General features: G+C 38.7%; 1 pseudogene; it reads right to left on the bottom strand.

Annotated features, from left to right (window-relative positions):
• Window positions 1-8,131: 8,131 nt before the first annotated feature.
• On the bottom strand, window positions 8,132-11,450 carry LOC143680341 (nuclear pore complex protein Nup153-like; annotated as a pseudogene).
• Window positions 11,451-12,055: the final 605 nt, after the last annotated feature.

The raw sequence follows: 12,055 nt of genomic DNA on the forward strand, positions 1-12,055 counted from the left end.
TCTCCAGGAGAAACAACAGTGATACCACTGAACTGGAAGTTAAGATTGCCACCTGGCCACTTTGGGCTACTTTTGCCTCTGGATCAACACACCAAGAAGGGGATTACATTATTGTCTGGGGTAATTGACCCTGACTATCAGAGGGAAGTAGGACTGCAACTACATAATGGAGGTAAAGAAAAGTTTTCTTGGATTATAGGAGATCCCCTGGGACGTCTATTAGTACTACCATGCCCTGTGATTAAAATCAATGGAAAACTGCAACAACACAATCCAGGCAGGACCACTAATGGCTCTGAGACTTCAGGAATGAAGGTTTGGGTCACCCCACCAGGCAAAGAACCACGGCCAGCTGAAGTGCTTGCTGAGGGGAAAGGAAACATGGAATGGGTAGTGGAAGAAGGTAGTGATAAATATGAACTTTGACCACGTGATCAGTTACAGAAACGAGGACTGTAATGCTGTTTTGTTTGTGTTATACTATTTAAGTTGTAAGATATCAAGTTTAAGAATGAATGTTGCCCAAGGATTTGCATGCTATTCTGGAGAGATTTAATGTGTTTCCAGTTATATGCAGGACAGTTGAGTATTGTCAGGTAAAAGAAAAAAAATGTGTGCTTATTTGTTTTCATTTGGAAATTAAGTATGGTCTAAGGTGATATATATGTATGTGCCAAGTTGACAAGGGGTGGACTGTCATGGTTAGGGACAGGTGTCAACTTGGCCAAGTTGTGGTACCTGTTCATCTGATTGGGCAAGTGCTGGCCTGTCTGTTGCAATGAGGACATTTCATAGGATTAGGTCATGATCACGTCAGCTACATCCACAGCTGATTCCATTTGTAATCAGCCAAAGGGGAGTGTCTTCTGCAATTAGTGATGCTAAATGCAATCATGGGAAGCTTTTTAAGGAGGACTCAGAGGAGACAGGTTGCATTCCTGCTTTGGCTGGTGAGCCTCTCCTGTGGAGTTCATCCAGGCCATCCATTGGACTCATTGGCTTCACAGCCTGCCCTGTGGATTTTGGACTCTGCGTTCCTACGGTCACGTGAGACATTCTCATAAATTTTATATTTGCAAGTGTTCCCTGTTGATTCTGTTTCTCTAGAGAACCCTAACTAATACACATTGGTATGGGTAGAGGGAAGAACCTGAAATTGCTGAACTGTGTTCCAGTAGCCATACTTCTTGAAGACAATTGCATAATGATAAACTTTTACAATACCATTTGCAATGTGACTGTGTTATGGTGAAAATCTTGTGTGTGATGTTCCTTTTATCCAGGATATAGATAGATGAGTAAAAAAATATGGATAAAATAAACAACAAGGGAGTAAGAAGTAATATATACTGTGTAGATTAAAATACCTGCAGTCAGAAACAGGCTGCTTCTAGGGCTCTCTACCACCTGAACCTTCCATGTGGGAGGGGTGAAACGCAACTCAGGTGGAATCCCTCTCTCAAGGAAATCAAATCCCAGGACATCACAATTTGAAGCCATTAAAACCAACCTACAACCTTTCCTCTGTCTCCACCACACACCCAGCAGCGGGAGTCTTCCAAAGTTAAAGGAGCCACATAATCTTTTGCTGGTGGGACCCACAGACAGACAAGCACCACATACTGGGCATGATAAGAAAAACAGAGCACAGAGAATTCACAGGAAAGTCTTTCAAACTGCTGGGTTCCACACTCAGGGAAACCTGATTAAATGCCCAGATGCCAGCAAAAAATAACAAATCACACCAGGAAAATTGAAGATATGGCCCAGTCAAAGGAACAAACCAATAGCTCAAATGAGATACAGGAGCTGAGACAACTAATGCTGAATATACGAACAGAAATGGAAAACCTCTTCAAAAACCAAATCAATAAATTGAGGGAGGACATGAAGAAGGCATGGGATCAACAAAAAGAAGAAATGGAAAGTCTGAAAAAACAAATCACAGAACCTATGGGATTGAAAAACACAGTAGAAGAGATGAAAAAACCATGGAAACCTACAATGGTAGATTTAAAGAGACAGAGGCTAGAATTAGTGAACTGGAGGATGGAACATCTGAAATCCAAAAAGAAACAGAAAATATAGGGAAAATAATGGAAAAATTTGAGCAGGGGCACAGGGAATTGAATGACAATACTAAGCGCACAAATATACTTGTTGTGGGTGTCTCAAAAGGAGAAGGGAAAAGGAGGAGAAAAACTAACAGAGTAAATTATCACTGAAAATTTCCAACTCTTATGAAAGACCTAAAATTACAGATCCAAGAAGTGCAGCGCACCCCAAAGAGGATAGACCCAAATAGGTGTTCTCCAAGACACTTACTAGCTAGAATGTCAGAGGTCAAAGAGAAAGAGAGGATTTTGAAAGCAGCAAGAGAAAAACAATCCATCACATACAAGGGAAACCCAATAAGACTATGTGTAGATTTCTCAACAGAAACCATGGAAGCTAGAAGACAGTTGGATGATATATTTAAATTACTAAAAGAGAATTCTATATCCAGCAAAATTGTCCTTCAAAAATGAGGGAGAAATTAAAACATTTCCAGACAAAAAGTCACTGAGAGAATTTGTGACCAAGAGACCAGCTCTGCAAGAAATACTAAAGGGAGCACTAGAGTCAGATATGAAAAGACAGAAAAGAGAGGTATGGAGAAGAGTGTAGAAAGAAGGAAAATCAGATATGATATATATATAATACAAAAGGCAAAATGGTAGAGGAAAGTATTATCCAAACAGTAATGACATTAAATGTTAATGGACTGAATTCCCCAATCAAAAGACATAGACTGGCAGAATGGATTAAAAAGCAGGATCCTTCTATATGCTGTCTACAGGAAACACATCTTAGACCCAAAGATAAACATAGGTTGAAAGTGAAAGGTTGGGAAAAGATATTTCATGCAAATAACAACCAGAAAAGAGCAGGAGTAGCTATACTCATATCCAAAAAATTAGACTTCAAATGTAAAACAATTAAAGAAGAATACTATCTACTAATAAAGGGAACAATTAAACAAGAAGACATAACAATCATAAATATTTATGCACCGAATCAAAATGCCACAAAACATGAGGAATACACTGCAATCACTGAAAAGGGAAATAGACACATCTACCATAATATTTGGAGACTTCAATTCACCACTCTCATCAATGGACAGAACATCTAGACAGAGGATCATTAAAGAAACAGAGAACTTGAATATTACAATAAATGATCTAGACTTAACAGACATTTATAGGACATTACACCCCACAACAGCAGGATACACCATTTTCTAGAGTGCTCATGGATCATTCTCAAAGATAGGCCATATGCTGGGTCACAAAGCAAGTCTCAACAAATTTTAAAATAATGAAATCATACACAACACTTTCTTGGATCATAAAGGAATGAAGTTGGAAATCAATAATAGGCAGAGTGCCAGAAAATCCACAGATACGTGGAGGCTCAACAACACACTCTTAAACAACGAGTGGGTCAAGGAAGAAATTACAAGAGAAATTAGTAAATATCTCAAGGCAAATGAAAATGAAAACACAACATATCAAAACCTATGGGATGCAGCAACGGCAGTGATAAGAGGGAAATTTATTGCCCTAAATGCCTATATCAGAAAAGAAGAAAAGGCAAAAATTCAGGAATTAACTGTCCACTTGGAAAAACTGGAGAAAGAACAGCAAACTGACCCCAAAGCAAGCAAAAGGAAAGAAATAACAAAGATTAGAGCAAAAATAAATGAAATTGAGAACATGAAAACAACAGAGAAAATCAATAGGACCAGATATTGCTTCTATGAGAAAATCAATAAGATTGATGGGCCCTTATCAAGATTGACAAAAAGAAGAAGAGAGAGGATGCAAATAAATAAGATCAGAAATGGAAGAGGAGACATAACCACTGACTTCATAGAAATAAAGGAGGTAATAACAGAATACTATGAACAACTATATGCTAATGAATACAACAATGTAGATGAAATGGACAAGTTCCTAGAAGGCATGAACAACCAACTTTGACTCAAGAAGAAATAGATGACCTCAACAAACCAATCACAAGTAAAGATTTTGAATCAGTCATTCAAAAGCTTTCCAAAAAGAAATGTCCAGGACCAGACGGCTTCACATGTGAATTCTACCAAACATTCCAGAAAGAATTAGTACCAACTCTGCTCAAACACTTCAAAAAAATCGAAGTGGAGGGAAAGCTACCTAATTCATTCTATGAAGCCAACATCACCCTCATACCAAAACCAGGCAAAGATATTATAAAAAAAGAAAACTACAGACCAATCTCTCTTATGAATATAGATGCAAAAATCCTCAACAAAATTCTAGAAAATCGAATCCAGCAACACATTAAAAGAATTATACATCATAACCAAGTAGGATTCATCCCAGGTATGCAAGGATGGTTCAACATAAGAAAATCAATTAATGTAATACACCATATCAACAAATCAAAGCAGAAAAATCACATGATTATCTCAATTGATGCAGAGAAGGCATTTGACAAGATTCAACATCCTTTCCTGTTGAAAACACTTCAAAGCATAGGAATACAAGGGAACTTCATTAAAATGGTTTAGGGAATATATGAAAAACCCACAGCTAATATCATCCTCAATGGGGAAAAATTGAAAACTTTCCCCCTAAGATCAGGAACAAGACAAGGATGTCCATTATCACCACTATTATTCAACATCGTGTTGGAGGTTCTAGTCAGAGCAATTAGAGAAGAAAAAGAAATACAGGTCATCAAAATTGGAAAAGAAGAACTAAAACTATCACTGTTTTCAGACTATATGATACTATACGTTGAAAACCCAGAAAAATCCACAACAAAACTACTACAGCTAATAAATGTGTACAGCAAATTAACAGGTCACAAGATCAACATTCAAAAATCTGTAGTGTTTCTATACACTAGTAATGAACAATCTGAGGGGGAAATCAAGAAACGAATTCCATTTACAATTGCAACTAAAAGAATAAAGTACTTAGGAATAAATTTAACTAAAGAGACAAAAGACCTATACAAAGAAAACTACAAAAAATTTTTAAAAGAAATCACAGAAGACCTAAATAGATGGAAGGCCATACTATGTTCATGGATTGGAAGATTAAATATAGTTAACATGTCAATCCTACCTAAATTGAGTTACAGATTCAATGCAATACCAATCAAAATCCCAACAACTTATTTTTTGGAAATAGAAAAACCAATAAGCAAATTTATCTGGAAGGGCAGGGTGTCCCGAATTGCTAAAAGTATCTTGCAGAAGAAAAACGAAGCTGGAGGTCTCAAGCTGCAGGACGTTAAGGCATATTATTGTGCCACAGTGGTCAAAACAGCATGGTATTGGCATAAAGATAGATATATCGACCAATGGAATCGAATAGAGTGCTCAAATATAGACCCTCTCATGTATGGACATTTGATCTTTGATAAGGCAGTCAAGCCAACTCACCTGGGACAGAACAGTCTCTTCAATAAATGGTGCCTAGAGAACTGGATAGCCATATGCAAAAGAATGAAAGAGGATCCATATCTCACACCCTATACAAAAGTTAACTCAAAATGGATCAAAGATCTAAACATTAGGTCTAAGACCATAAAACAGTTAGAGGAAAATGTAGGAAGATATCTTATGAAACTTACAATTGGATGCAGTTTTATGGTCCTTAACACCTAAAGCAAGAGCACTAAATAAATAAATAAATAAATGGAAGCTCCTCAAAATTAAACACTTTTGTGCATCAAAGAACTTCATCAAGAAAGTAGAAAGACAGCCTACACAATGGGAGACAATATTTGGAAACAGCATATCAGATAAAGGTCTAGTATCCAGAATTTATAAAGAGATTGTTCAACTCAACAACAAAAATACAGCCAATCCAATTACAAAATGGGAAAAAGACTTGAACAGACACTTCTCAGTAGAGGAAATACAAATGGCCAAAAGGCACATGAAGAGTTGCTCAATGTCCCTGGCCATTAGAGAAATGCAAATCAAAACCACAATGAGATGTCATCTCATACCCACCAGAATGGCCATTATCAACAAAAAAGAAAATGACAAGTGCTGGAGAGGATGTGGAGAAAGAGGCACACTTATCCACTGTTGGTGGGAATGTCAAATGGTGCAACCACTGTGAAAGGCAGTTTGGCGATTCCTCAAAAAAACTGAATATAGAATTGCCATACGACCCAGCAATGCAATTGCTAGGTATCTACTCAAAGGACCTAAGGGCAAAGGCACAAACGGACATTTGCACACCAATGTTTATAGCAGTATTATTTACAATTGCAAAGAGATGGAAATAACCAAAATGTCCATCAACAGATGAGTGGCTAAACAAACTGTGGTATATACATATGATGGAATATTATGCAGCTTTAAGAAAGAATAAACTTATGAAGCATGTAATAACATGAATGGACCTAGAGAACATTATGCTGATTGAGTCTAGCCAAAAACTAAAGGACAAATACTGTATGGTCCCATTGATGTGAACCGACATTCGAGAATAAACTTGGAATATGTCGTTGGTAACAGAGCCCAACAGGACTTAGAAACAGGGTAAGGTAGTGGGTAATTGGAACTGAAGGGATACAGACTGTGCAACAGGACTAGATACGAAAACTCAAAAATGGACAGCAAAATAATACCTAATTGTAAAGTAATCATGTTAAAACACTGAATGAAGCTGCATCTGAGCTATAGTTTTTTGTTTGTTTGTTTGTTTGTTTTACATATATATATTTTTTATTTTTATTTTTTTCTCTATATTATCATTTTATTTTTTTTCTGTTGTCTTACTATTTCTTTTTCTAAATCAATGCAAATGTACTAAGAAGTGATGATCATACATCTATTTGATGATATTAAGAATTACTGAGTGCATATGTAGAATGGAATGATTTCTAAAAGTTGTGTTAGTTAATTTTTTTAATTAATAAAAAAATAGTATAAAAAATTACCTGCAGTCAATGAGAAGAAGGGCTAAAGAGTATGGTATTTATAAGCTTTTTCTAATTTCTTTTTATTACTTTTTCTGGAGTAGTGCAAATATTCAAAAAGTGATCATGGTGATGAATACACAAATGTATGACGATATGATGAGCTGTTGATTGCACACCAAATGTGCACTGTATGTGTATGAAAATTAGTCAATAAAAATATTTTAAAAAGTCACCATGTCCATTTCAGTAAATATAAAAATATGTGATTTATGCTTTTTACAATTCTAATTTTGGTCCACAAACCTGGATCCTAAAAGTCAATAAATTCACTTTAACAATCATCAATTTTTAAGAAAACTTCCAAATAGATTAAGGCAACTTTGAATAATGAGATTTACGTAGTAAGATCTGGACAAGACTAAACAAACAACAACAAAAAATTTCTAGCACAAAACTAAAATTTTAAGTTCTCAATTTATTTTATGCCAAAAAAGTATGGAAACAAAATAGTATTTACACATTTTATAATGAAACAATGAAAAAGGCAAGGCAGGTGATAATCAAAAGAAGGAAAATACAGGAATAGCATATAATTTTTAAACTGAGAACTAGATAGATGTAACAAGTCCTGTTCATGGACCAATGTTAATCAGGCTTCTTCTATCAGAATATTTTAGTGCTCAATGCACCCAACTCACTCACTTCACACATACAACAGCACAAACTTAGCATAGAAATCATTCATTTCAACACCCTCTAATATATACAACCCCCCTCAAATATAACCACAACTTCAAAGAATTCCATAAATGCATATTAATGCATGCTAAGTTTCAGACAAAGAGGTTCTATACAAAGTTGAATATTCATATCTAGGCTCTATTCCTGGGTACAGCCAGACCAGGTAAAATCTGTGAGTAATTTGCTGCATCATATATTATTTTTGTGAAGAATCAGTCATCAGTCCGGCTATTATTTAAAGGGGTGGGTTGGAGTTGGGGTTTTCTATAAAGAAAGAGCAAGGAGGAAAATTCCAAAGTTAAAGGTGTCCTTAGGCAGATCTTACTTCAGATAACTTCAGCACACAGTACAATCCCTTGTCTAAATGCAGGGCACCAGTTCTTATTAGTAAAACTACTGGGCAGAAACCATTGTGACTTTATTTCCTGCATCTAACAGCAGTTTATCTTGTGAACAGAAACTGAAGTTCCAGAAAAGGAAAACACATATTTCCCATTTGATCCCACTGTAAATGTTGCTGGAGACTGGTTAAATTGAAATCCTCCTGAGACTGAAGGCTGGGCTGGAACTACATGTGTGGCAGGATTTGCACCAAATGTGAACACATCTGATGGATTATTGTTTGTTAAATTGAAATTTGTTGTTCTGCTGCTAAGTTGGAAAGCCAAACTGGAATTAAGAGTTGTTCCAGAGTCAAATGCAGACCGACTGGCTGTTATGCAAACACAGGAGGCTGGTTACTGCTTGACACTGTACCAAAAGTAGGTGGTGGTTCAGGCTAAGAATCCATTGAAAATAATATTATTGAAGATGATACAGTTCTAAAGCCTGGGGGATTAGGTTGGTTGGCACTTTGACTTTATCCAAATGTTGGAGTCATTTTAACACCCAATGCTGGGCTGTCAGATAGTGTTGAAGGTCCAGTACCAAATACAAAGGAGGATCATGCAGAGCGAGATGTGGTTGTAGTTCCAAAGTTGAAACCAGAGATTGAAGTGTAATTACTACTGGCTTCCAGATCAAAGACAAATGGGGTGAGGGCTCTGCCAATGCTAGATGTGGTTGCTGGTTAGCTATCTTGAGAAAATAGCAAAGACTAACATGTGCTGGATTCAGCAGAGTTCCCAAAGGCAGAGCTGCTCACAGGATTGTTTACCTGTCCAAACACAAAGGTGGCCACAGGTGGATTGGACGAAGAGATGGTTCTACCAAAATGCCACAACCAGCTGAAGTGGCTAGTGTACATGAACTAGAGGAACTGTTGTTTAAGAAATTAAAAACTTGCTTTGTTTTTCTTTGATCAGCTGTAGTATGGGTTTGAGATCCACAAGCAAAAGCAGCCTTTGTTGACTGTTCTGATTCTGTCTCAGATGGTTTTGTCATGTTGAAATTGAATGTTGACTTTGTAGATTTGTCATCTTTGATTTGTTCTAAATTTCCATAGGAAAACATTGCTTGGCATTTTTAATTCCTATGGTTCCGAAGCTGAAGCTGCTCTTGTTCTCAGATGTCACTGCAGTAACAACAGCATCAGGGTCAGGGTTAACAACGTCCATCCCAGAGCTGGTCTCACAATCCCAAGTTCCCACTGCTGGCTTCAATTTGTGTCCAAAGCCTGTCCCTGATGCAGAGACAGTTGGTTTGCCATTTATATTTGGTGTGCCAATTCCAGTGTGTTTAGTAGCGCTTCTTGGTGGCATCTTCGCAGCTTGACAGGCCATGCACATCTCATCTCTAACTTTGTTCTGGAGTAGACATTTACCACACTGCCATGATGGTTGAGCTTTTAAACTTTCCCCAAGTCCAATTACACTAGAAGTAAAGCTACTTACTGCTGATTTTGTATAAATTACCTGGCTTGTCATAGTAGGCTAAGCAGCAAATAATCTGCCTTTAGTGATATGAAACCAGGGGTTTTCCGAACATCTACCACACTTCTTTACCCCAGAAATTTTGCATGTCAAAAAGTGCCCTCAGGATCTTCATCTGGTTTCTTCTTACAGCTTGGAATATTCACAGTGGTGATATCTAAAGCTGAAGTACTTATCGTTGGGTCTGAAGAACAAATGGTCTAAGAAAGTTCTGTTATTTCAATAGGCACATTAAATGGAAATCCAGCAGATGATGGAGTTAGTATCTATGTCTCAGTAAATTTTGTAATTGGAGATCAAAATGTAAACACAGGACTGTCACTGCTGCTTGGAGAAGTCATTTGTACCTTATTGCTTAATGATTGTGAATGACTGATGAGTTATGGGCAGGAAGGTGTGATCACAGAGGAACTAAAACTGCAGGCAGTCAGTGAAGAACTGGTGATTGGTGGAGGGATTTTTGGTAATACTGGTACTTCCATGCCCTGCTCCACTGGCAATTTAGATTCAGTGAAGTGTATTCTCTCTCCTCTTATTTTGCAGCCTCCATTCCCTATTCCAGAACATAATCCATTGCTTGAAGGCAGACTGAAATTTGGATCTGGAAAGTCACTTTCTTGTTCTCTATTTGGTCCTGGTGTCTCACTTTTTTCATACTGTGTATGGTACTTATTAACTATTCTTTGATTAGTCTCTCTCAATTCATGAGATGGGGTCAGGGATGGTTTAAAATACACAGCATGATTTGTTGCTATGGAAACTGGCTTTGGGATCAAGAGTCTCTGAACAGGGGGATACTGAGAGTTCACTTAACCTTTTTGGCATGAAAATCTGTGGAATCTACACCACTTCTATCAAGAGGATTCACAGGAGAAGAAACAACTAAAGGAAATTTTTTGCATCCTGTTGAGGGCTGGACAGCTTCTCTAAGGATTGTAATATTCGCTGAGTTGATAAACTAATCACACCAGGAGATTGTGCATTGAGTTGCTTAGCCTTCATCTTTCTTCTAACTGGTGCTTGGTAAGGTGTACGTCGTAGTTCAGACCATTCTGCAGCAGCTTCTGCCCCACCATATGTTGCTTTTCCAGGGTAAAAAGGAGAATCTCCAAGCTGATATTTTTTAAGGCTTGAAGAAATATCAAGTGAAGAGGAAAGTGTTCCAAAGGCAGCCAAGTCGAATGCTGGTTTCTTTGAGCTGGTGGCAGTGTACTGTGGGAGTGCATGAGAGAGCTCAGCCTCTCTGGACCACAGACGTGGGACTGAAATATTCTTTGGAGCAGCTATATCTTTATCAGAAACTCTTGAAAGAAAACCGCTGTTAGTTGAGCTGCTATCATCATGTGGAGAGGTAAAATCTTTAAATTCCTTTACAAAGGAAAATCCCGAACTGCCAGTTGGCAATGTCAATGATGTGGAAGGCTGGTGGTGTAAGGCAGGGGATTCCAACATGGAGAAGCTTGGATGGTGCTGATGAAGAGGACTTATTGACTTATCTGTGTAATTTGAAGCAGCTCTAGTTGTTGAGGGTTCCTATGTTTTATCGACTTTTGGTGCAGGAGTGATCCTCCCATCACTAGTATTGGAGCTCTCCTCAGTGGCCTGCATGAGATGCTCATCTTCTCTATTTTATTGCCCACATGGTACCTCCCCTGTGTTTGCTGAGCACCTGTGTACATCTTCATTCCTATTGAAGTAACTCTGCAGCCATCCTGGCATAATATTCCTAATCGATTCAGTAAGCTTGCTAAGGATACCCCAATGCTCCTGTCGCCCTTGCGTGTAAGGATTAACTGGCCCCTGGTGGCCATGCCATGTCCGGATCTTGCCACCACCCCCTCCTTGTCCTCTGGCTCTGGAGGCCATGGTGAGGCTCTGCAGATCCTTGTCCCAGCCTGGAACAGAGCAGGTAATGGGACAAGTAAGGGGGGTAGACGAGGTGGAGGCGGGACCTTGGAGCAGTACCTGTTGGGATCTGGCCCAGATGTCTGCTGGATGGGGGCACATGCACCCCGGGGATGGCGAGGTTGAGAGGACAGTAGAACAACAGTGAGCACTGCAGAAACGGGGCTTAGCAGCAGAGAGACCAAGAAACTGGCTTAGGTCTTGTAGCTCCCTGCGGAACCCCACATCTGTGATGTCATGGTCTCTATGGAGACACCCCGCAGAGAAAGGTGCAGGTGCCTCATGCCCTGCTGAGGTCCAGCTGGACCCACGGCTGGTGTGGATTCTTTCCTATTGCCAAGGTGGTCGCTGCTGCACCTGAGGCCCCTGGCGCCGCCCGCCTTCCCTTTGAGCTCAGTGCCGGCCCCACCATGGTGCACAGTACAGCTGTGCCTATTCCGTTGTTTTTTAACTAAGGTATGTCCACACTTTTCATAGCATAATTCTGTTGAGCACTTAATATACTACAGCATATTGTGAACATAACTTTTATATGTACTGGGAAACCAAAAACAACGTGGGATTCA

Source organism: Tamandua tetradactyla, chromosome 4 (assembly GCF_023851605.1).
Source record: "Tamandua tetradactyla isolate mTamTet1 chromosome 4, mTamTet1.pri, whole genome shotgun sequence".
In the NCBI taxonomy this organism is placed as follows: domain Eukaryota; kingdom Metazoa; phylum Chordata; class Mammalia; order Pilosa; family Myrmecophagidae; genus Tamandua; species Tamandua tetradactyla.